We start from the raw sequence: 22,540 nt of genomic DNA on the forward strand, positions 1-22,540 counted from the left end.
TAGATCAAGTTGGAAAGAACTGACCTCTTGACAATGTTGAGTCTTCCTATCTGTGAATATTGAATAGCTCTTCATTTATTCATTTCTTTTATTTCTTTCATCAGAGTTTTGTAGTTTTCCTCACATAGATCTTGTTCATGTTATTTGAGATTTATACCTAAATATGTCATTATTGGGGGTGCTAATTTTTTTTTAAATTAATTAATTAATTAATTTATATTTTTGGCTGTGTTGGGTCTTCATTTCTGTGCGAGGGCTTTCTCTAGTTGCAGCAAGCGGGGGCCACTCTTCATCACGGTGCACGGGCCTCTCACTGTCACGGCCTCTCGTTGCAGAGCACAGGCTCCAGACGCGCAGGCTCTGTAGTTGTGGCTCACGGGCCTAGTTGCTCCGCGGCATGTGGGATCTTCCCAGACCAGGGCTCGAACCCGTGCCCCCTGCATTGGCAGGCAGATTCTCAACCACTGCGCCACCAGGGAAGCCCGGGGGTGCCAATTTAAATGGTATTGTTTTTTATTTCAAATTACTGATATATAGGAAAGTGATTGAATTTTGTATTTTAACCTTGTATCCTGCAACCTTGCTATAATCATCCAACTTTAGTTCCAGGGTTTTTTTGGTCGATTCTTTCAGATTTTCTACATAGACAGTCATGTCATCTTCAAACAAAGACAGTTTTATTTATTTCTTCCCAAACTGTATACCCTTTTTTTAAAAAAAATATGGACGCTTCACGAATTTGCGTGCCCATCCTTGTGCAGGGGCCATGCTAATCTTCTCTGTATCGTTCTAATTTTATTATACGTGCTGCCAAAGCAAGCACTCCAACCTGTATCCCTTTTATATCCCTTTCTTGTCTTGTTGCATTAGCTAGGACTTGCAATACAGTGTTTAAAAGGAATGGTGGGAGAAAATATCCTCGCCTTGTTTCTGATCTTAGCAGGAAAGAATGTAGTTTCTCACCATTTGTTATATTAGGCATAGTTTTTCTGTAGATGTTCTTTATCAAATTGAGGAAGTTCCTGCTCTATTCCTAGCTTGCTGAAAGCTAGGGTGTTGGATTTTGTCAAATATTGTCAAATATTGTCAAATATTTTTTCTGCATCTATCGATATGATCACGTGATTTTTCTCCTTTAGCCTGTTGATGTGATGGATTACATTAATTGAATGAGCCTTGCATAGCTGGAATAAATCCCCCTTGGTTATGGTGTATAATTCTTACTATACATTGCTGGATTTGACTAGCTAATATTTTGCTGAGGATTTTTTCCATCTATGTTCATGAGAGATCTTGGTCTGTAGTTTTCTTTTCTTGTAATGTCTTTGTCTGGTTTTGGTATTAGAGTAATGCTGGGCTCATAGTATAAGTTAGGAAGTATTGCCTTTGCTTCTGTCTTCTAGAAGAGATGGTAGAGAATGAGTATACATTCTTTCTTAAATGTTTGGTAGAATTGCCCCAGTGAATCCATATGGGCCTAGTGCTTTCTGATTTGGAAAGTTATTAATTGTTGATTCATTTTTAAAATTAGATTTAGGTCTATTCAAATTGTCTATTTCTTCTACTGTGAGTTTTGTCAGATTGTGTCTTTCAAGGAGTAGATCTATTTCATCTAGGTTATCACGTTTGTGGGCATATAGTTGTTCATAATATTCCATTATTAGCCTTTTTATGTCCATGGCATCCTTTTTTTTCACTTCTGATGTTAGTCATTTGTGTCTTCTCTCTTGTTTTCTTAGTTAGCCTGGTTAGTGGCTTATCAATTTACTGATCTTTTCAAAGAACAAGCTTTTGGTCTTGTCAGTTTTCTCTGTTGATTTCTTGTTTTCAATATCATTGATTTCTGCTCTAATTTTTATTTATTTTCTTCTGCTCTCTTTGGATTTAATTTGCTCTCCTTTCACTAGTTTCCTAAGTTTCCTAAGGCTTACATTATTGATTTTAGATTTTTCTTCTTTTCTAATATATTCATTTAATGCTAAACCTTTCCCTCTAAACACTGCTTTTTCTGCATCCCACAGTTTAAGTTGTATTTTCATTTTCATTTAGTTCAAAGTATTTTAAAATTTGTCTTCAGATTTCCTCTTTTTTAAAAAAAAAATTAGTTTATTTATTAAAAAAAAAAAAAAGTTGCCAGCTAACTTAGTGTCTGGTGAGGGCCAAATTTCTGGTTCACAATGTGGGTCTTCTGGCTCTGTAATTAAATGATGTAATGGGCATAAGATCTTTTGTGTGCTACATTTATTAGGTCACTAATCCCATATTTGAGGTCTCTGGCCTCATGACCTAATCACCTCCCTAAAGCCCCACCTCCTAATACCATCAACAAGGGAGCTGGGTTTCAAAATTTGAAAATTAGAGGTACAAAATGTTTATACCATAACAGGGACCACAGGGTTAATTTATTTTTCCTTTCATGTTAAAAGTTTTGCACATATATATTTATTATATACTCCTCAAACCCTTGTTTTTTTTTAAGATTCTTTTCCCATATAGGCTAGTACAGAGCATTGAGTAGAGTTCCCTGTGCTATACAGCAGGTCCATACCAATACTTATCTATTTTATATATAGTAATGTGTATATGTCAGTCCCATTCTCCTAAATTATCCCTCCCCCACTTAACCCCTGGTAACCATAAGTTTGTTTTCTATATCCATGACTCTATTTCTGTTTTGTAAATAAGTTCTTTTCTACCGTTTTTTTTTTACATTCCGCATATAAGCAATATCACATGATATCTGTCTTTCTGTGTCTGACTTGCCTCACTCAGCATAACAATCTGTAAGTCCATCCATGTTGCTGAAAAACCCTTAATTGTTAAGAATAACTCTCAATTTTTTCCAGTGTCATCAGCAATTCTTTCTGGCAGACATGTGATAACACTTTTTAAACAGGGATATGGAGACCAAGGCTCCTGACCTATTCTGTTTAATGAAGTCATATCTCGCACGGCACCCCATCATCACCAGTACAACCACAAAGTTCAAATGAAAATGACAGGTATTATCAAGTTTGACAAGAATGTGTATAATCCTTGAATCTCATTCACTGCTGCTGAGGATGAAAATTCATACAAATGTTCTGAAAATTTTTAGAAGTATGTGGCTGTAGGTAGGAGGCCTCAGTTCCTTGCCACATGGATCTCTCCTTAGGGCTGCTTGAGTATCCTCATGACATGGCAGCTGGCTTACCCCAGGATGAGTGATCTGGGACAAGGTGGCCATCCCTGGTTTCGCATCAACATGATCTCAGGCACAAACCTCCTTGTTTTTCCATATTGTCTTTAAGTTACTTGTTGAAACAACAGGCCCGCGGTCCCCAGGACTGTTGCAGCTTCGGCTGCTGGGGCCCCTCCAGAGCCGGCAGCCTCAGTGAGGCCACCCTCTCCTCGGGCTCCGGGGCCCAGATTTCTTCTTTGAACCATGTTTTGTTTAAATGTGTACTTAATATTCAAGTATTTGGGATTTTCCAGCTGTCTTTTTGTTCTTATTTCTAGTTTAATTCCAGTGTGGTCTGAAAGCAGACATTGTGTGATTTCTCTTCTTCTGCAGCTGTTGAAGTGTGTTTTATGGCCCAGAAGGTGGTCTGTTTTGGTAAAGGTTCCATGTGAGCTTGAGAAGAATGTATACTCCATTGTACTTGGATGAAGTAGTCTATAGATGTCTATTATATCCAGTTGATTGATGGTGCTATTGAGTTCAACTATGTCTTTACTGATTTTTTTGCTTCATGGATTTGTCCATTTCTGATAGAGGGTTGTTTAATCCTCCAACTGTGATAGTGGATTCATCTCCTTACAATTTCTCCTTACATTCTATCAGTTTTGTTTCACGTATTTTGGTGCTCTGTTGTTAGGCACATATGCATTAAAGATTGTTATTTCTTCTAAGTAACTTCTTAAGTCTAAGTTACTAAGCATAATAACTTAAGTCTATGCTACGTGGTACAATTTTATGTCCTATTTTTTTCTCATTAAAAACATGATTTTGTTCCTAGGCACAAGCTCTCTTTACTCCATAAGTCTAATATTTCTTAATCAACTTGGTTCAGACCAATTTGTGATGATTCACCATATTGCCACAGCAAGATGTTATTCATGTGCCCTGGGGAGTTGAAGGATGGGTACAGGACATCAGATGGAGAACAGGTTGAGAGGGAGCCCTTGACAACTGGTAGCCATCATCAGCAAGAGAGATGGCAGAAGAACGGCAAAGGTTTCAGTTATTGGGTGAGAGAGCAGGTCAGCATCAGCATAGACTGGACCAGTGAAGCTCCTTCCATTCTAATACCTGCCTGTTAGTACAGAGTTAAGACCAGGAATCCAAAGTAGAAAGCAGCTGGGTGCTTCTTGAGAGGGAAACCAAAGATGTGGGCAAAGGTAGGGCAAGGTTCAGAGCCCACGTAGAGTAGACACCAGGGTCAACACCACTCACCAAGGCTGAATGTCCAGCAGGTCTGCTAGATGGGGTCTCCAGTCTCTATTCTGAAACTCAGGCAACTTTCTCATCTGCCACCTTGGAGTTGTGTATTACTTCCTGCCTCCTGGGCAGCCAAACCACAGTTTGAAAGTGAGCCATGACAGATGTTTGACATGTGAACCCTCTTTAGTAACTGCCTCTGGGAATTGCTTCGGTTACTGCCCCATTCTATTCACCTGTCTTCTGAAACCTTGGCCTTGATTGGCCATGTCTATGATCAGAATGGAAGAAGGAAAAAAGGCTCTGAAGAAAGAATTGAGTGATGTTAAAATAGACTGGGTGAGGTGTAGAGTTAACAGCAATGCCCTTAATGCTATTGAATCAGCTGGGTTTCAGACTGTTCTGTTTCAAGGTCTCCAAGGCCTATGCTCAGTACAGTCATGCCCCAGGCTTCAGGACTTCCAGGCTCCTCACGTGACAGTAACCCTGAGCAAGCTTTCAGTGCCAACCAACTCGCTAGCTCCAAAGATAAGGGTTGGCTTTATCTTGCCCTCTGAGAGGGCCTTTTGCATCTTTCCTGGGCTAAAATTTCCTCCGAGCCATCTTTTGTTTTCACTGAAATACAGTTGTTGCTTTCCCATAACAGATTAGTAGAGAACGCTCTATAGCTGGCAGTAGGATCCTCTCATAACCATTGCCTTGAAGCCAGGAGACAGTGTGGTGGAATCCAGGGGATCGAAGTCTCAGACTTTGAATCAATGTATGACTAACTGCAGTGGAAGGACCAGGAAGAGCAGAGCAGGAGAGGAAAGGAATACAGTGATGTGGTCAGCATGCAGAGTCAGACACGCCTTTGTTCCTTCCTGCCTTGTTATTGCCCAGCTTTGTGCTCGTTACTTACTCAGAGCTTCAGTTTCCCCAGCAAGAATTCCCAGCATGGGCTCTCGAAGAGGGGTTACTTATTCAGCACCTGTTTATTGAGCATCTATTAAGCACAGTGAGCCCCTGTAAAGGAGAGCCATGTGTTCTTCCTCTTCCATCCCAGATGGCTAGCCCAGTATCTGGCACATTTCAAGCATTAAATCAATTCTTATTGAATAAGTAAATAAATGTATGGATGGCAAAAAATGATTGAATGAAGAAAAAATGAATCACTATAGAAATACTGACTTTTTTTTTTTTTTTAATGGTAAACTTACTGACACAGGATATTTAATATTTTATTTATTTATTTATTTTTATATTTATTTTTGGCTGTGTTGAGTCTTCGTTTCTGTGCAAGGGCTTTCTCTAGTTGCGGCAAGCGGGCGCCACTCTTCATCGCGGTGCGAGGACCTCTTCACTATCGCGGCCTCTCTTGTTGCGGAGCACAGGCTCCAGACGCGCAGGCTCAGTAGTTGTGGCTCACGGGCCTAGTTGCTCCGCGGCATGTGGGATCTTCCCAGACCAGGGCTCGAACCCGTGTCCCCTGCATTAGCAGGTAGATTCTCAACCACTGCGCCACCAGGGAAGCCCGAAATACTGAGCTTTGAGAATGTGCTTAGAAGGGTTGAAGGTTAGAGGAAGTGCTGGTTTTGATGCCTCTAGCAGTCACTAGTACAGCCACGGAAGTAGATGGAAATAAAAGAGTTGGCTCCCTTCAAAATACACAGCACAGAGAAGCAGCGTTGCTAACAAAGGGATGGAAGGCCAGAAGTTAACCAGCTCCATTGTGTAAGGAGCAATGTGGCCCAATGAGACAGTTGGGCCAATTTCATGAATGCCCTTAATGATTAATTTCTTAGTTAATAATTGACGTGCCATAGCAGAGAAGCCTGAAAACTGAAATGGCAATTGTTTCATTATTTTGGATTCTCCTGCGTGTCTGGGTCCTGCTAATCGTTGCCATGGGGTATGTGGAAACATCAGCAAGGGAAGGTGCATTTTTAACCTTCTGAAGTGTTTAAATAAATTCAAATAAAATGCATGTAAATAAAATCTCCTGAGTTACCAGAAGAGGGATGAGCGTAGTCAAGAAGGTATACTGGGGACTTCCCTGGTGGTTCAGTGGTTAGGACTCTGCTCTTTCACTGCAGGGGGCAGGGGTTCGATCCCTGGTTGGGGAACTAAGACCCTGTGTGCCTCGTGGTGAGGCCAAAAAAATTAAAAATTAAAAAGTTAAAAAAAAAAGAATGTGTACTGACTTCCTTGAATATCTGGGTGCTCTAAACAGGTCCTTATTTAGGATGTGAGACCCTGAGAACAGGGCTGCCAGAGAACCGAGTCACCCCACACATAAGAGGGGGCACTAGTATAACAGGAAGCGCTCTAGAGATTTTTGCCTTGTCATTTCCTCTTTAAATACAGCAGAAAAGTCCATTTAGCTGGGATTCTGGAACACTGCCTACTCTCCCTGTCCTATCTGACTGTAAAATTCAACAAGGGATCATAAATAATAGACTCTAGGCCAAAAATACATTGGGGGAATCCTGTCAAATAGAAAGGCTGACGTCAGTGACTTCTGCATGGCCTCTGATATTTAGTCTAAAGAGGGAGAAGCGAGATCACAGATCCCGGTGTCACTTCTGCTGCGTGGAGCTGAGGGAAGGGAATGAAGCAGAGCTGAGGCTCAGCTCAGCCCAGGTAGCCCTGGTGTTCTCTTACCCGTTGCTGCATAATAAATTTTCCCAGGACTTAGCAGGTTAAAAGAACAGTCTGTCTCATGACTCTGTGGGTCAGGAATTCGGGAAAGTTCAACTGGACAATTTTTCTGGTTCATGTGGCATCAACTCAGGAGTCAGCTGGCGGAGGCCTCATCTGGAGGGTCCATGGCTTCACTCCACCACTCACATGCCCAGAGCCTGGTGGGCTTGGCTGGAACTGCTGACCGGGGCATGTTCATGAGACCTCCTGGCATGGAAGTCTCCTGGCAGTCAACCTCTTACATGGTGGCTCAGGGCTCCCAGAGAAAGTGTTCCAAGAGACCTGGGTGGAAGCTGTAAAACTTCTTATGTCTTTACCCCAGAAGTTCTAGAACGTCACTTGTGTAGCATTCTACGGGTCGAGCAAGTCACTAAGGCCAGGCCAGTTCCAAGGTTAGAGGCACAAGATGCCGCCTCTCAGTGGGAGAGGTAGCAAGCATTTGTGGTCACCATTAACCTAGACCGTCGGAGAATGGAAGAAATGTCTACCCAGTGGAGGCGGGCTACCTGCAGAAGCGTCTTTTCACTTCTCAGCAGGAACGGGAAGAAGACTGAAGAGATGCAAGGCAGGTTGTAATCCTCCCAACCCCTCTCAGAGACTCGGGGGTGCTGCAAACAGCCCTGGAGACCCAGAGACCCAGGCCCTTCCCCGTGAGTACCTTTCTCTAAAACGAGGAGCTATCTCTGACCTCTCTCCCTAAGCTTTCAGCCCATCTCATCTACAAACTCTTATACCTCTGGAGGTCTTGGAAAACTGGAGATGCTCTTCCTGCAGCAACATATTAGAATTGGTGAGAAAACCAAATCACAGGCCCCAAACCCGGCACATCCCACAAACATTCAAGTGCGGGCCTTTCTTTACATGTTAAAGACATAATACCTCATAAAATTTCCCATTATGTTTTTCCAGTTTCTGAACACCTAGAAGCGAGATCATGGGTGAAGACCATCCGTGCATTCCACAACAGACATTTACTGCCCTCAACACGGGACAAGCACAGAGCTGGCCCCTAGCAGTACAAAGAAGGAGGAAACACACAGAGCCTTCACACCAAGCGAGTCATAGGTAATAACAAGAGCCCAGACCTTCTCAAAGCCCTCTGAGTAAGGACTATCATTTAACCTCTGCACAGAGGAGGAAGGAATCAGGCTCAGAGAGGTTAGGGGACTTGTCTAAGAGCACACAGTGAGGGGTGGTAGAACTGGGATTAGAGCCTAGGTCAGGCTGTGCGACCTCTTCTCAGAAGACACAAATCCCCTCAGAGGAAAGAAGCAAATGCACTTCTGGGTAAACACTTCTGGGTACAAAGGGTGCTGGTCTTCCTAGAGTCCCCTCCCTCACGTTTCGATCACCGGTGCTGGAAAGGGGACTTGAGGCAACATGCAGGACCAACCTTTCCAGTTAAGCTACAATCTCTGCAGGCCCCATTGTCTTATTTGGCACTTTTGAAAAATATCCATCCCCTCTGGAGATCAGCCTGGCAATATATAAAGAGAGCTATAAAAGTGTTCATACACTTTGACCCAATCGTCCCACTGTGGAATATACCTCAGGGTAATATGCAAAAGAGAAAAGAAAGCAAATAGCACAGACAGGTTTACGGTAACACCATTCACAGAGGTGGAAAAATGGGGTGTGACCCAATGCCCCACATTGAGAAAAGGTTATGCGAACTATGGTACATTAAGACAATGGAATGTTTTGTTGCTCTTCAAGGGAATCGAGTTTACAGATTCTGTCGATAGATCGAAATGCACACGTAAGAGAATCGCAAGAGAACAGAGAAGAATGCAAAAGAGTATGTACACTCTGGCTGCCCACATAAATCAGTCTGCGTGCTCATCGATAAGGATCAGAAGCCAGCAGAATGTTGCAAATAGCTAGTGCTCTAAATTTATAGCATATTTTTCCCTCTGAAGTCCAGAGTGCCATGAAAAAAGGATCCATCATTCACTTTTGTTCCTGGTGAGGAGAGAGGGGATTTCCTAATCCCGAGTCTCAGTGTGTGTCTGCAACGTAATGTGTCTGCAAGAAGAGCCAGCTCCACGCTCATGTACGTGATACAAACACAGTGTTCAGAGCAAGGCGGGGGAGGGTGCCTGGCCTATACTCGCCAGGCCATCTCTCTGTAATTACACATAGTTCTGGGCACCGCACTGCAGGGGAGACGGATAAACCAGAGCTCATTTCGAGGAGGATAAGTAGGGTGTGTGGTTTCTAAAGACCATGGAATTTGGGAAAAGCTTGAAACGCCTAGGAATATCTGGCCTGAAGCAGAAAAACCTATCAGAGACCCAAGAAGCTCTCTTCCAGCGCTTGGGAAGCATTCATGTGGAAGAGGGTTGGGCTTGTTTGGAGGGTTGGGAAGACCTATGGACAGAAGTTATGCAAGAGCAGAGTTCAAGTCAAAATGAGGAGTAGAGTCATTCAAGAGGCAGTGAGTCCCACGCCACCAGAAGTATGCAAGCGAAGCATGTAAGTTCCCATCACATAAATGACCCTCCGGTTTGACCTTCATCAACTCAAGCAGGATTACGCATCAACTCGGGAACAGACACAGTTTCTCTGACTCATGAAGCCCTGAGGGAAAAGCATATGGTAAAAATAGAATATTCTGCCCTTCATAAACTAAGATAATTCTACTGACCCACTGTCAGTGAGGCTTCCACTTGAGTTGTTTTCCTAGGACTGATCCTAAGTGTTTACAAAGTGATGTTGTGGAGAACTACAGACAGGCCAGAGGTGCAACGTAATGCTTTCATTTCTTCCAATGGAAAGTGAATTATCCTGAACTGAGAAGCATCTGTGATTTTTGACCTCATTAATCAAACAAACAATTGTGCCTTTAAGAAACTTACATTAACATGATATTGTGGTCTACTGGCTTCTACACTTTTTATTTTATTTTATCTTTTGGCCGTGCTGTACGGCATGTGGAATCTTAGTTCCCCGACCAGGGATCAAGCCTGTGCGCCCCCCTGCAGTGGAAGCGTGGCGTCTTAACCACTGGACCGCCAGTGAAGTCCCTACACTTTTCAAATTGAGAAACTCATCGGTAAAAAAAATTGAACATGTACCCCTAATGTCTGTTTGTTAATGTATAGATTTATACATGGACTACTGTCAAAACATATTAAATATTCATAAAGCTTAATTTCTTTCTTATCTGTAAGTAAAAGTACATAAACAAAAGTTCTAGTATTTTCTCCCCAAACTCCTTGGATCATTTTATTCACCCCTCCTTCCCTGCCCTCAGTGTGAATACTCACTGGAGACACCATAGCTCTTGCCAACGGAGAGGTCAGTCTGATAACATTGGCGCCGCTGTAATAGGAGCAAACACATCGGGATTTAAGAGAATTGGGAGAGCTAATAAATATAATACCACCACGTCTGAAAAAAACTTTAAGTCTATTGGTAGGCATTGGAGTTGGGGTTTGAGCAACTTGTCCCAAACCAGTTTACAAGTATGACGAATAAAATCTTATAATAAAATATATGCAACTTTATAACAACTAAATAGAAAGCTTTAAAAAAATAAGGGATCTCATCATTGAATTTCAGTAGTGCTAGCTACTGAATGGATGGATTCACTTATTAATTCATTATTTATTAAGAACCTACTAAGTACCAATTAGGCATTGTGTGCTACGTATTGGGGATACTGTAGAAAGAAAAAAACAAACAGAGGGTCCCTGAGATAGTGAGATAATAAACAAGTATATGAGACAGAAAATACACATGCAGGTAAACAAATATCAGATTATAAATTGTGATCTGGGACTTCTCTGGTGGTGCAGTGGTTAAGAATCCACCTGCCAATGCAGGGGAAACGGGTTCGAGCCCTGGTCTGGGAAGATCCCACGTGCCGCGGAGCAACTAAGCCTGTGCGCCACAACTTCTGAGCCTGCGCTCTAGAGCCCGCGAGCCACAACTACTGAGCCCACGTGCCACAACTACTGAAGCCCACGCGCCTAGAGCCCGTGATCTGCAACAAGAGAAGCCACCGCAATGAGAAGCCCACGCATCGCAACGAAGAGTAGCCCCTGCTCGCCGCAACTAGAGAAAGCCTGTGCAGCAACAAAGACCCAACACAGCCAAAAATAAATAAATACAAATAAATAAATTTATTTTTTTAAAAAATGAAATAACATAAATTGTGGTCTGTGCCATGAAGTAAATAAGCAAAATGATGCGATACACAGGGGTGGAAGGAGGGAGGAGACTACTTCAGATAAGGTGCTCAGGGTGGGCTTCTCAGGGAAACTATATCTACCCCAATAGCTGAAGGCTGAGAGACTACCACATGGAAGAAGGTAAAGACGTACATAGCACACTGCCAAACTCAAAGCATAACTCCAAAACCAAAGGGCAAGCTTAAACTCGTCTTTCAGTCGGAGCCCATCACATATATTTTATTTATTTATTTTTTACTTATTTATTTTTTAATTATTATCTTTTTTTTGGCTGTGCCACACGGCCTGCAGGACCTTAGTTCCCTGACCAGGGATTGAACCTGTGCCCCCTGCAGTGGCAGCTTGGAGTCTTAACCACTGGACCGCCAGGGAAGTTCCCCATCGTGTATATTTTAACACCCTCTCTGGAGCTTAGAGCAGAACTGTTTATTTTAGGCGCTCAGTGCACTGAGTGAACAGGTATCTGGCTCTAAGAACTTTCCTATAATTGGGCTATTTCTGTCCTCATTCAAGGCAGCACGTACACTCCTTTCCTTGGTCAAGGCTTCCTGGCAACCTTTCCAGATGACACAGAGGCAAGCCGACCTCATGGCTACAGACAAGCCTCCCACTGGTCCTGCCGATGGGGAGTTCTCTTAGTTGAGCAGGGTCACCCCAACCCACACCTGTGGAAATAGTAAAGGAAACTGGATTTGCTCTAAAGTTGTTCAAATTCCCTGCAAGGGCAACTGCTTTATCTTAAAATGTAAGACTCCTGGAATGAGCACGCCATAGGTTCTGTGCCCGCTGAAGATGTTAATGTATGGTCGGTAGGTTGGATTTATGAGGCGGCATCATCTGGGAATCACATTCTGTCCATTAGGTAGAGCTAAGTGCTGTCAGGAATGCAGGAAGAGCCGTGCTGAAACGAGGGAGCAGATAAGTGATTACGGCTCCTTAAGTGAATCCATCTGGACCAGCAGGTCCTTCGGTGGCAGCCCCACGCTGCGCAACCTGGCTGAGCAGTCTACAGACTCACCTAACCCTCAGATGTTTGGAAAGCAAAACACCAGTCCTTTGCTGTTTCGTCTCACTGGCTTTTTTGTGCACACTTACGTGACAAGAAAGTTGGAAGAGAAATCACCCATGTACTTGGGATTGCAAAGAAGAATGGTAAATCTGCCCTTGAATTTGAACTTGACTCACACTCTAGGGTTTTGTGGAAGACTGAGCACAACAGCCATGACTCTCAGAGGTTCATTGACACTTATTTCAGTTCTGAATATCTCCAACGAAAGAGTAAGAGGAAAGTCCTGGACTCTGTTTATAGAGAGATAACCCTGAAGTCAGTAAAAAAAAAACCAAAAAGCAAAAAACAAAAAAACCCTGGGCATTAAAATAGTATTACAAGAGAAAGATGGCTTTCTAATGGGACCAGGAATAGCAGAGACACTTCTAATATGAAAACTTTGTCACTTTAACATCAAAGCAACATGAGAAATGGAAACCCTCATGCACTGTTGGTAGGAATGTAAATTGGTGCAGCCACTATGGAAAACTGTATGGAGATTCCTCAAAAAACTAAAAATAGAACTACCATATGATCCAGCATCTGGGTATTTTTCAAAAGAAAACAAAAACACGAATTTGAAAAGATATATGTACCCCCATGTTCACTGAAGCATTATTTAAAATTGCCAAGATACAGAAACAACCTAAGTGCCCATCAACAGAGGAATGGATAAAGAAAATGTGGTATATAAATACAATGGAATACCACTCAGCCATAAAACACAATGAGATCTTGCCATTTGTGACAAGGATGGAACTAGAGGCTACTAGGCTAAGTGAAATAAGTCAGACAGAGAAAGACAAATACCACATGATGTCACTTACATGTGGAATATAAAAAAAAAAAAATCCCCAGGGACTTCCCTGGTGATGCAGTGGTTAAGAATCCGCCTGCCAGTGCAGGGGACACAGGTTCGAGCCCTGGTCTGGGATGATCCCACATGCCGTGGAGCAACTAAGCCCGGGCACCACAACTACTGAGCCCACATGCCACAACTACTGAGCCCACGTGCCACAACTACTGAAGCCCACGTGCCACAACTACTGAAGCCTGCGCGCCTAGAGCCTGTGATCTGCAACAAGAGGAGCCACTGCGGTGAGAAGCCCGAGCACCACAACGAAGAGTAGCTCCTGCTCGCCACAACCAGAGAAAAGCCCACGCACAGCAACAAAGACCCAATGCAGCCAAAGATAAAATAAGTAAATTTATTAAAAAAGAGTAATACAGTACTGCATATTTGAAAGTTGCTAAGAGAGTAGACCTTAAAAGTTCTCATCGCAAGAAAAAAAAATTCTGAAACTATGTATAGTGACAGATGTTAACAAGCCTCATTGTGCTGGTCATTTCATCATGTATACAAATATCAAACCATTATATTGTACACCTGAAACTAATATAATGTTATATGTCAATTATACCTCAATTTTAAAAAAACACAACATGAAGTACATCCAATGGTTGTATAAAAATATAATCTGAGCCATTCTCAGTAATCATTTACACACTTAAAACAGATAGCAACCAAATGTGCAAAAATTCAACAAGGGAAGAAAAATGTATTCCAGAGAATGCAGACCAGAATTTGTTTGATTTTGATTCCCAGCAAACCCTAAAAATTGATGAAAAACAGATGGTAAGTAAACACTGAGAAAAGGAACAAGTGAAAGATACAACCAAACTAGCTTCAGTTATTCAAAACGATTTTTTTAAAGATTGATTTTATGGAATTCCCTGGTGGTCCAGTGGTTAGGACACTGTGCTCTCATTGCCAAGGACCTGGGTTCGATCCCTGGTCCGGGAACAAAGATCCCACATGCCATGCCCAAAAGATAAATAAATAATTGAGATTAATTTTAAAAAATAAGGGAAGGCTGTGTACTGTGTTACCATGATTTGTGATAGATGTATAACAAAATCTCTCAGGGTCTCTTGGTCAGAGGAGATACGTGGGATCCACGTGGAGGTGGTGGGTTCCATGGATGATTGAACAACCTGAGTGGGCTGTTGGCTCTGTATGAGCCTGAAGAGGGATCCCCACTGTGAAGTGTCTGTCCCTAGTCCTGTCCATTGAATAGTTTTTGTTAGCCTGGAAGACCACTTTATCATGTTTATGATTGACCCACCTTGCAAGGGACTGCTGACCCATTGGAGAGTGTCACCCAGGCGTCCACGCACCCCCTCACCAGCTGCAGGAGCTTCTGTGAGCTTCGATTTCCTTCTCCGAGTCTCAGTAATGTGCGAATACCTTCTAGAGGCTTTGCAGGAATTAAACTACACAGCAGAAGTGAAACACCCAGGAGAGAGCTTCAATAAATGTGGATTTCTTTCTAATCTTAGGAAGTACTAGGATTCAATATTATCTCGATAGCTGAGATTGATAGATTAAAAATCCAAAACATAAAATATAATAGAACAAATACACACCTTATCTTAAAACAGACAAAGGGTAGGCAATGGGAGAATGAACATAATATCAACTTTGATTAAAAAGATAGAAACTCTGGGAATTTTTTAGTGGGCTGCAAGTTCATGGTTAAAGAGGTAGCCTTTAGGCTTTTCTTTTTAGTGTGTCTGATCCTGGAATTCTTTTTTTTTGCAGCGCCGCAGGGCTTGCGGGATCCTAGTTCCCTGACCAGGGATTGAACCAGGCCCACAGCAGTGAAAGCACAATTCTCAGAGGTAGCTTTTAAAAAGATACACAATCTGGGGATTTCCCTGGTGGTCTAGTGGTTGAGACTCAGTGCTCCCGGTGCAGCGGGCCTGGGTTCCATCCCTGGTCAGGGAGCTGGGTCCCGCATGCCGCAACTAAGACCCGGCGCAGCCAAATAAATTAAAATGTATATATTTTTTAAAAGATACACAATCTGAAGATACAGTATGGGTGGTGTGGTGTGGAATAGGGCTGAAGGCTGGATGTTGCAACTAGGCAAAAATTTGCTCAAAATGATGCATTTTCTAAAAGCAAAAGCTGTTTGCGAATGAAATTATTTTCCAAATGAGACAGTGGCACCTCCGTCAGGCTCTCCAGGGGGAGGGTACTCTTGGGTACCAGGTCTTTCAAGGTCTCTGTCATCAACACCGGGGGCCCTCATTCCTGGGCTTCTCTCCTATGGGCTCTGGTCCTCTGGGAGAGAGGTATGCCTGGGCTTTGCCTGCCATCATCACCAAGTAACTGTATGATACTGTTTCCCACCAAGGTCAGGCAGTAATAAAATAAAAAGAAAGCAAGTCCCAGTTCTGGAAAGACAGGCATGTCTCAATTTCCACTCACCTTCAAGCCACTGGGAATGATAAGAAGTACTCACTTAATGTTGTCTGCACTTACCAAATAGCAGTCCTGTATTTGACAGCACACTGATAGTCACTGGTTCAAGCTACTGTATATTTATTAAGTGATAAAACTGATGATCTCTTAATAATGAAGAATTCTGTAATTCAAATTTGATCATTTAGGTGACCCTTTTCTTGCTTCTCCATTAGCCAGAAGTATTGTGAAGATCTACAACATAGTCTCATAAATTCATATCTAATTATTTTTAAAAATTCATATTGACTCAGATAATGTACTTTTCAAATTTTGTGGTTTACAGAAGCAAGTCATCACTGAGTCATGCTTACAGTAAACACAGGCAAAAGGACAGTAATGTACTTAAATAAAGGTAGCACACTGCATTGGGTCTGTACAGAAATAAATTTTTTTAACATTTACAAATACAGGTACTCAAAATTGACTTTCTTTAAATAAGGTCTTATTCCTCATCTACAACCAAATTTAGTACATGCCAATGTTATTAAAAACAAAGCAATTTTTAGTTATGAGTATAAAAATTCATGTGTCTTTTTTTCCCGCAAACAAACATTTTCACCATTTTTAAAGTGATCAAAAACAGCCAAATGGACTTTTAGGGAGTTTTCCAAAAGCAAAACAAAGGGGGAAGTTAAATATGAAAGAATCTGGTACCTGAATGAATTTTTTCCACATATATAAAAGATTAGTTTAGCAAAAATTAAAGTACAGTGTGTCTCATGGGCTCAGAATTGCTCCTGAAATGTCTGGATAAATGTATCATTTGTTATACAATTTATATTCTTATAAATGTGATATACATGTGAATCTGGTGTTAAGGCATATTAAGAATATAAGCTTTGTAAATGAGTATGTTATAATTTTCTATTGTTAGAAGTTGTTATCAGTAATTTTGAATCTCAGCCCTTCTCTTGTCAAGCTTTACACTAAGCAGAGCTTCCAAATTAAGAAAATATTTGAAACACTTTCTTGAGTTGCTTTTAACACGAGACTCCTTGAACGAATTAAACCTGCTTAGTGCTGCTGACACTCATGTTTCCACTGGCTAGCAGTGCCAGCCCTAGGGTTCAGAAAGGTAGAAAGTCACCCAAATATCCTCCCCAAATAGCTGACGTATCTGTGGAGGCAGCCACTGTCTTCATTGCACTTCACCACGCTGGATTTTTTCAGTTCAAGTCATCTCCCTCCGTGGGAAATTGTCTATGAATGAATCTAACTTCTAATCCATTGGATTGCCTTTCTCTCAAAATCCTGTTTACCTGGGGTTCGTCCTTCCTTTCCCCAGAAATCTATTGCCTTTATTCTTTCTCCTCCTCTAGTTAGCTCTCTGATAGAAAAAGTAAATGTTGAATTTAACATGCCTTCTTGGTGCTGTTTGGAAGGGTTCTAAGTGGCAAAATATCCCCCAACCAAAAAAAGAAAAAAAAAGGGGGCAGTTTATGGCGGGGGAATAGTACAGAGAATTCATCTGGGGTGGATATACCTGTTGCTATGAGGGTAAATATATGAGAGATGTCATTTCACTTGTAGAAGGGTGTACTAAAACACAATTTTCTTTTTCTTTTCTTTACTTTATAAAAAAGTTTTATTTTATTGAACTATAGTTGATTTACAATGTTGTGTTAATTTCTACTGTACAGCAAAGTGATTCAGTTTTATATATATATATTTATATATATACATTCTTTTCCATTATGATTTATCATAGGATATTGAATATAGTTCCCTGTGCTATACAATAGGACCTGTTGTTTATCCATTCTCTATATAGCGGTTTGCATCTGCTAATCCCAAACTCCCAATCCATCCCCCCAGCAACCATAAGTCTGTTCTCTGTGTCTGTGAGTCTGTTTCTCTTTTGTAGATAGGTTCATTTGTGTCATATTTTTATTTTACTTTTTTTTTTAAGATTGTTTTTGATGTGGACCATTTTAAAAGTCTTTATTGAATTTGTTACAATATTGCTTCTGCTTTATGTTTTGATTGTTTGGCCCCCAGGCATGCGGGATCTTAGCTCCCTGGCAGGGATCGAACCCACACCCCCTGCATTGGAAGGCAAAGTCTTAGCCACTGGACTGCCAGGGAAGTCCCCTGTGTCATATTTTTAGATTCCACATATAAGTGATATCATATGGTATTTGTCTTTCTCTTTCTGACTTACTTCACTTAGTATGATAATCTCTAGGTCCATCCATGTTGCTGCAAGTGGCATTATTTCGTTCTTTTTTTATGGCTTAGTAATATTCCATTGTGTATAAGTACCACATCTTCTTTATCCTTTCATCTGCTGAGGGACATTTAGATTGTTTCTATGTCTTGGCTATTGTGAATAGTGCTGCTATGAACATTGGGGTAAAACACAATTTTCTATTAAAAAAATCAAGTGGTATTTTATTATGTGGATGTTGTATATGTATCAAATCAATAATCAAGAACAGCTTCAAATAGCCCGTTGATAGTCCATTATGTTAGTAAGCCTTGCGTTGCACTGGGGCCTAGTTTCAAATTTGCAGCACTGCCTAAGCTCAATGGCAGATATCTCAGTTTGCAAAAACCCTTTGGCTCTCTCCGTATAAATAAATGAGATCATTCTTTTTTCTCAAGGGAAAAAAAAGAGTTATGGTAATCACACTATTTGTAGATTGAACTAAGGACATGGGTAGAAAATTTGATGAAAGAGAAACAGGAGTTAATGTTGATGTTTCAGGCTCCAAACCTAGGTAACTGGGGAAATTACTAAATTCAAGTTGAGGACAGGTTTTATAATCTGTAAAATGCTAACAGAATGTCCGTGGTTGTTATAGGTACAGACAAACCAGCTGAGAAGAGAAATACTGGGAAAGGGACAAAGAATGATGCATTAAGGTGGGAAATTGCCACCTTGGAGAATGAGATATTTGAGCAGAGATGTACCAGACACAATTGCAGATTTCCAGTTGGAAGCTGAGTAAGGCAGTAAGTCTAGAGACAAAGATTTAGGAGTCATCCACATAGGGGTGATGCTTGAGGCTTCCAGTAGATAAGGGAGAATGATGACAATCTCTTTGATTTTCACAATATAAATTTTTCATTGCCTTTTCCTCTGGTGTGTAGTCAGTTATTATGTCTCTTCTGTGTCCGTCTATTTTGCTTTAGCTTATGTGCTCCCAGCGGGTAAGAATGTGTCTAACTCACTTTGAACAGTATGCAACTCAGTATCGTTGGCAAGCAGGCTATTAATGTGCACATTTCTCATCCAGATCTGAGTTGGTTTGACATGGGCTTGGGGAGGGGAGGACCCGGCTCCAGGACACAGACCATGGAGTTAAGTGTGAGTAGGGAGACAGGGCTGAGAATAAAAAATCCCACTCAAAAGACAGCACCGGGCTTCCCTGGTGGCGCAGTGGTTGAGAATCTGCCTGCCAATGCAGGGGACACGGGTTCGAGCCCTGGCCCGGGAGGATCCCACATGCCGCGGAGCAACTGGGCCCGTGAGCCACAACTACTGAGCCTGTGCGTCTGGAGCCTGTGCTCCGCAACGGGAGAGGCCGCGATAGTGAGAGGCCCGCGCACCGCGATGAAGAGTGGCCCCCACTCGCCGCAACTACAGAAAGCCCTCGCACAGAAACGAAGACCCAACACAGCCAAAAATAAATAATAAATAAAGTGTAAAAAATTAAAAAAAAAAAAAAAAAGGCAGCGCCGTTGTGAAGGTCCTATGAGGAGGTAGAATCCAGGCGGAAGACCATCAGAGGGCAAACAGAGCACGTTAGAAGGTGAGGGCAGAAGGTTTAATGCGTAAGGAGGAAATGTATAACGTGACGGTGTTTTCTAACCTCCTCCTCCAGTGATACAGTCCTGAATGCCTAACTCCAGAAGCCCTGACACACTCTCTCCATAGCTCACCCAGCATCCTGGGCTTTGGCGTGTACATCCAGACGTGTACCTTCCCGTGTGTAATTTAGTGTCTTTCTTTAAAGTCAGTTGCGGTTTTGACCATCCGTGAAGAATCAAATTGTAAGCATCTCAAACACAGAGATGTGTCAGAAGCGCCCGTGCCCCCCTTCATGGTCTACCCTGGAACCCTTGAGGAACTGCCCCAGCCCTTCTGCAACCTGGGTCTGAATGAAAGAGGTATCCGCTGGGTGCTCCCAAATTCAAGCACTCGTCTTACTAAACCAAGGGCCTCACCCTCGCTGTACCTTGTTCCCTACATTATGCTCTTCATTCCACCAGGCAACCTGCTCACGCCCCAGCCCTCACGGTCCAGGTCTCCTCGGGCTGGCTTTGCATCTTTCTCTGACACAGCACTTTCTCTGAAAACCATGCCTCAGGGTGAATGCTTGGCCCAGCGCGGAGAATCTCTGCACTTCTCTGCAGGCAGGCCCTGGCCAACGCGTCCCCAAAAGAGATCTGGTCCTCCTCGTGTTTTTCCACACCCTTGGCTCTGACCTGTTCATCCCACATTTCTGACACCCTTGCCCAACATCTTCCACTCTGAAGGTGAGTGAAAAGCTGAAGGTTGAAATAGTTACAGTTGTGATGAGAACGTATATGATCATTAGCAAATAAATATAATGTAACTCAAATGAATGAATAAAAACAACTCACCTTCGTGTGGAGATACAGCTTTGGGGTTATATTTTCCTTTTCTTGCATAAAATTAGAACCAGTTGCTGTGCTTACAGAAAAGTCTTTGCTTTGCCAAGCAAATTGGCAGAGATGTTCTTGCAATTAAAGGACATCCTAATATCTTTTCCTAGCTCTAACCTATAAAATGTGGTCTCTATTGTATTTCCAAACATGAGGGAATTATAACTTCCTCCCGTCACCACCAACATTGCTAGGGACAGAAAAAGAAAAGCCAACATCTTTATTAGTTCTCTGAATAAAGTGTTACTGTGCACATGTCAAATGCTGGAAATTGGGCTAAGCACTATGAGAGTTACAGTTGCATGGAAGCTCTGATCTCTGGCCCACAGGCATTCACGATCTAGCTGGGGAGAAAAGACATGCACAATTAGCCACACTACCAGGCAGCATACCGTAAAGGCCATCGGAGTGAGCGATGGGGGACTCAAGAGCCATAGGATTTCAGAGGAGGGAGAGAGCATTTCTGGCTTAACAGAGGAAGTTCAAGTTGAGCTTGCCTTTTGCTTATTCAATAAATATTGACCGGATGTCTCTGAAGACTGGGGACTGTGCTAGTTGTCGGGGAGCACAAGAGTGGGCAAAACAGACATGGCCCCGTGGCTCCCATGAGAGCCTAGAAGGGAAATAGATCCTAATCAAATGATCACACAATATATAATAATAACTCATGGTAAGTTGAAGGAAGGAAGTAGAGGGAGCTATGCGGGCCCAAAGGAGGGCGTCAGGGAAGACTTCGCTATAGAAGGGATGTGGCATCTGAGATCTATAAATGTGTAGGAGTTAACTAGGAAAAAAGAGAAGAAACGTAAAAAGAAAGGAGAGGGATATCCAGGTGGAAATGTCCAGTAAGTTTTTGGGGGTTTTGTTTTGTTTTGTTTCTGTCCGTGCCAGGTGGCATGAGGATCTTAGTTCCCTGACCAGGGATCCCCCTGCATTGGGAGCGCAGAGTCTTAACCACTGGGCCACCAGGGAAGTCCCCAGTACGTTTTTGGACATGCAGAAGATGTGGATTTACAATTGTGGGGAAATGCCCCCTCACTGTGGGAAGAAGAGGCAAATTCCTCAGCAATGTCTCCTTTTTAAACCTGAATTCCCAGTGCCTAATATGTGTCAGGAACTCTCATGTTTTTAATGATTGATTTGAAAGCTGAAAGGTCTATTCTTTACCTTGGCTTGGCTTGTAAAACACTTGGAACCCAGTCTACCCAGGGCAATGAGCAACTGAGATTCCTAGAGAGGATTTAAACCTGTGTAATAACCAATGTTTTTGAGGATGTAGTGAATTAGAAACGTTTGAACAGCAATCTGGCAATGTAAATCAGTACAATCCTTTTAGAAAGCCATTTCATAAGATACAAAGGAATATTGAACACTCATTTTCGAGAAAGTTCTACTTCTGGAAATGGATCCTAAATGAGATTCTGCATACAGAGAGAAAGTTTTCTATGCAAAGGTGTTAATTGAAGAATTGTTTATAAAATGGTAAAAACTTGAAAACAGGCTAAACTGTCCAACAGTTTTTGAATGCTTATGCAAATTATTATATATATTTATTCAACAGGATATTATATTTCTTAAAATATTTTACTTATGTAATATGAGAAAATACTTTTTTACAACGTTAAGTTTAAAAAACTAGATTCAAAATTGGATGTCTGTTATGAGTGTAGTTCAGAAAAATCGTGTGCAGAAGAGAAAAATCACTTTAAATAAATAAACAAAAAATTTCAAATGAGATAATCTTTGGCCAGTGGAATTCTATGTGGTATTTCTTTTCACTTTTATCTATTTCTCATACATTCTAAAATGAACATATATTGTATTACATTATAATTGTAAAATGAACTTTAAAAAAAGTGTAGTTCAAAAAGACCAAATCCATATTCCTCTTTTGGATTAGTGAGTAAAATAAAAGATTTTCTTTTTCCATTGTCAAAGTTGGTATGTTCTTTCTGTTACATCTTGAGAGCACCGGTGTGATTAAAAAGACTGATAAATGACCAAGAATTCATGGGTCGTCAACTGTAACTCCCTGAAGAATGAGGAGAAAACCCCAAGTCTTGAAGTTAGTATTAAACTAATATAAAAAATTAGTCATATAAATCTACCCAAACTAAATATGCAGTGCTTCATTTATTGCTTAGTTATGTAAAGACTCAGTACACCAAGGCAGTGAAATTGAAACAAGTTTTAATAACAAATAGCAACAGAGGCTTCACTTAGTTAGGCAGAGACCCAACCAGAAAGACTTT

The 22,540-nt window shown here is 41.7% G+C and overlaps 1 non-coding gene across 1 annotated transcript; it reads right to left on the bottom strand.

The window, feature by feature from the left end:
- Nucleotides 1-715: 715 nt before the first annotated feature.
- Nucleotides 716-823, bottom strand: LOC132356766 (U6 spliceosomal RNA). Its single transcript, XR_009500043.1, has one exon. It is a non-coding gene; the product is annotated as a U6 spliceosomal RNA (small nuclear RNA).
- Nucleotides 824-22,540: the final 21,717 nt, after the last annotated feature.

Source organism: Balaenoptera ricei, chromosome 21 (assembly GCF_028023285.1).
Source record: "Balaenoptera ricei isolate mBalRic1 chromosome 21, mBalRic1.hap2, whole genome shotgun sequence".
Taxonomy (NCBI): Eukaryota; Metazoa; Chordata; class Mammalia; order Artiodactyla; family Balaenopteridae; genus Balaenoptera; species Balaenoptera ricei.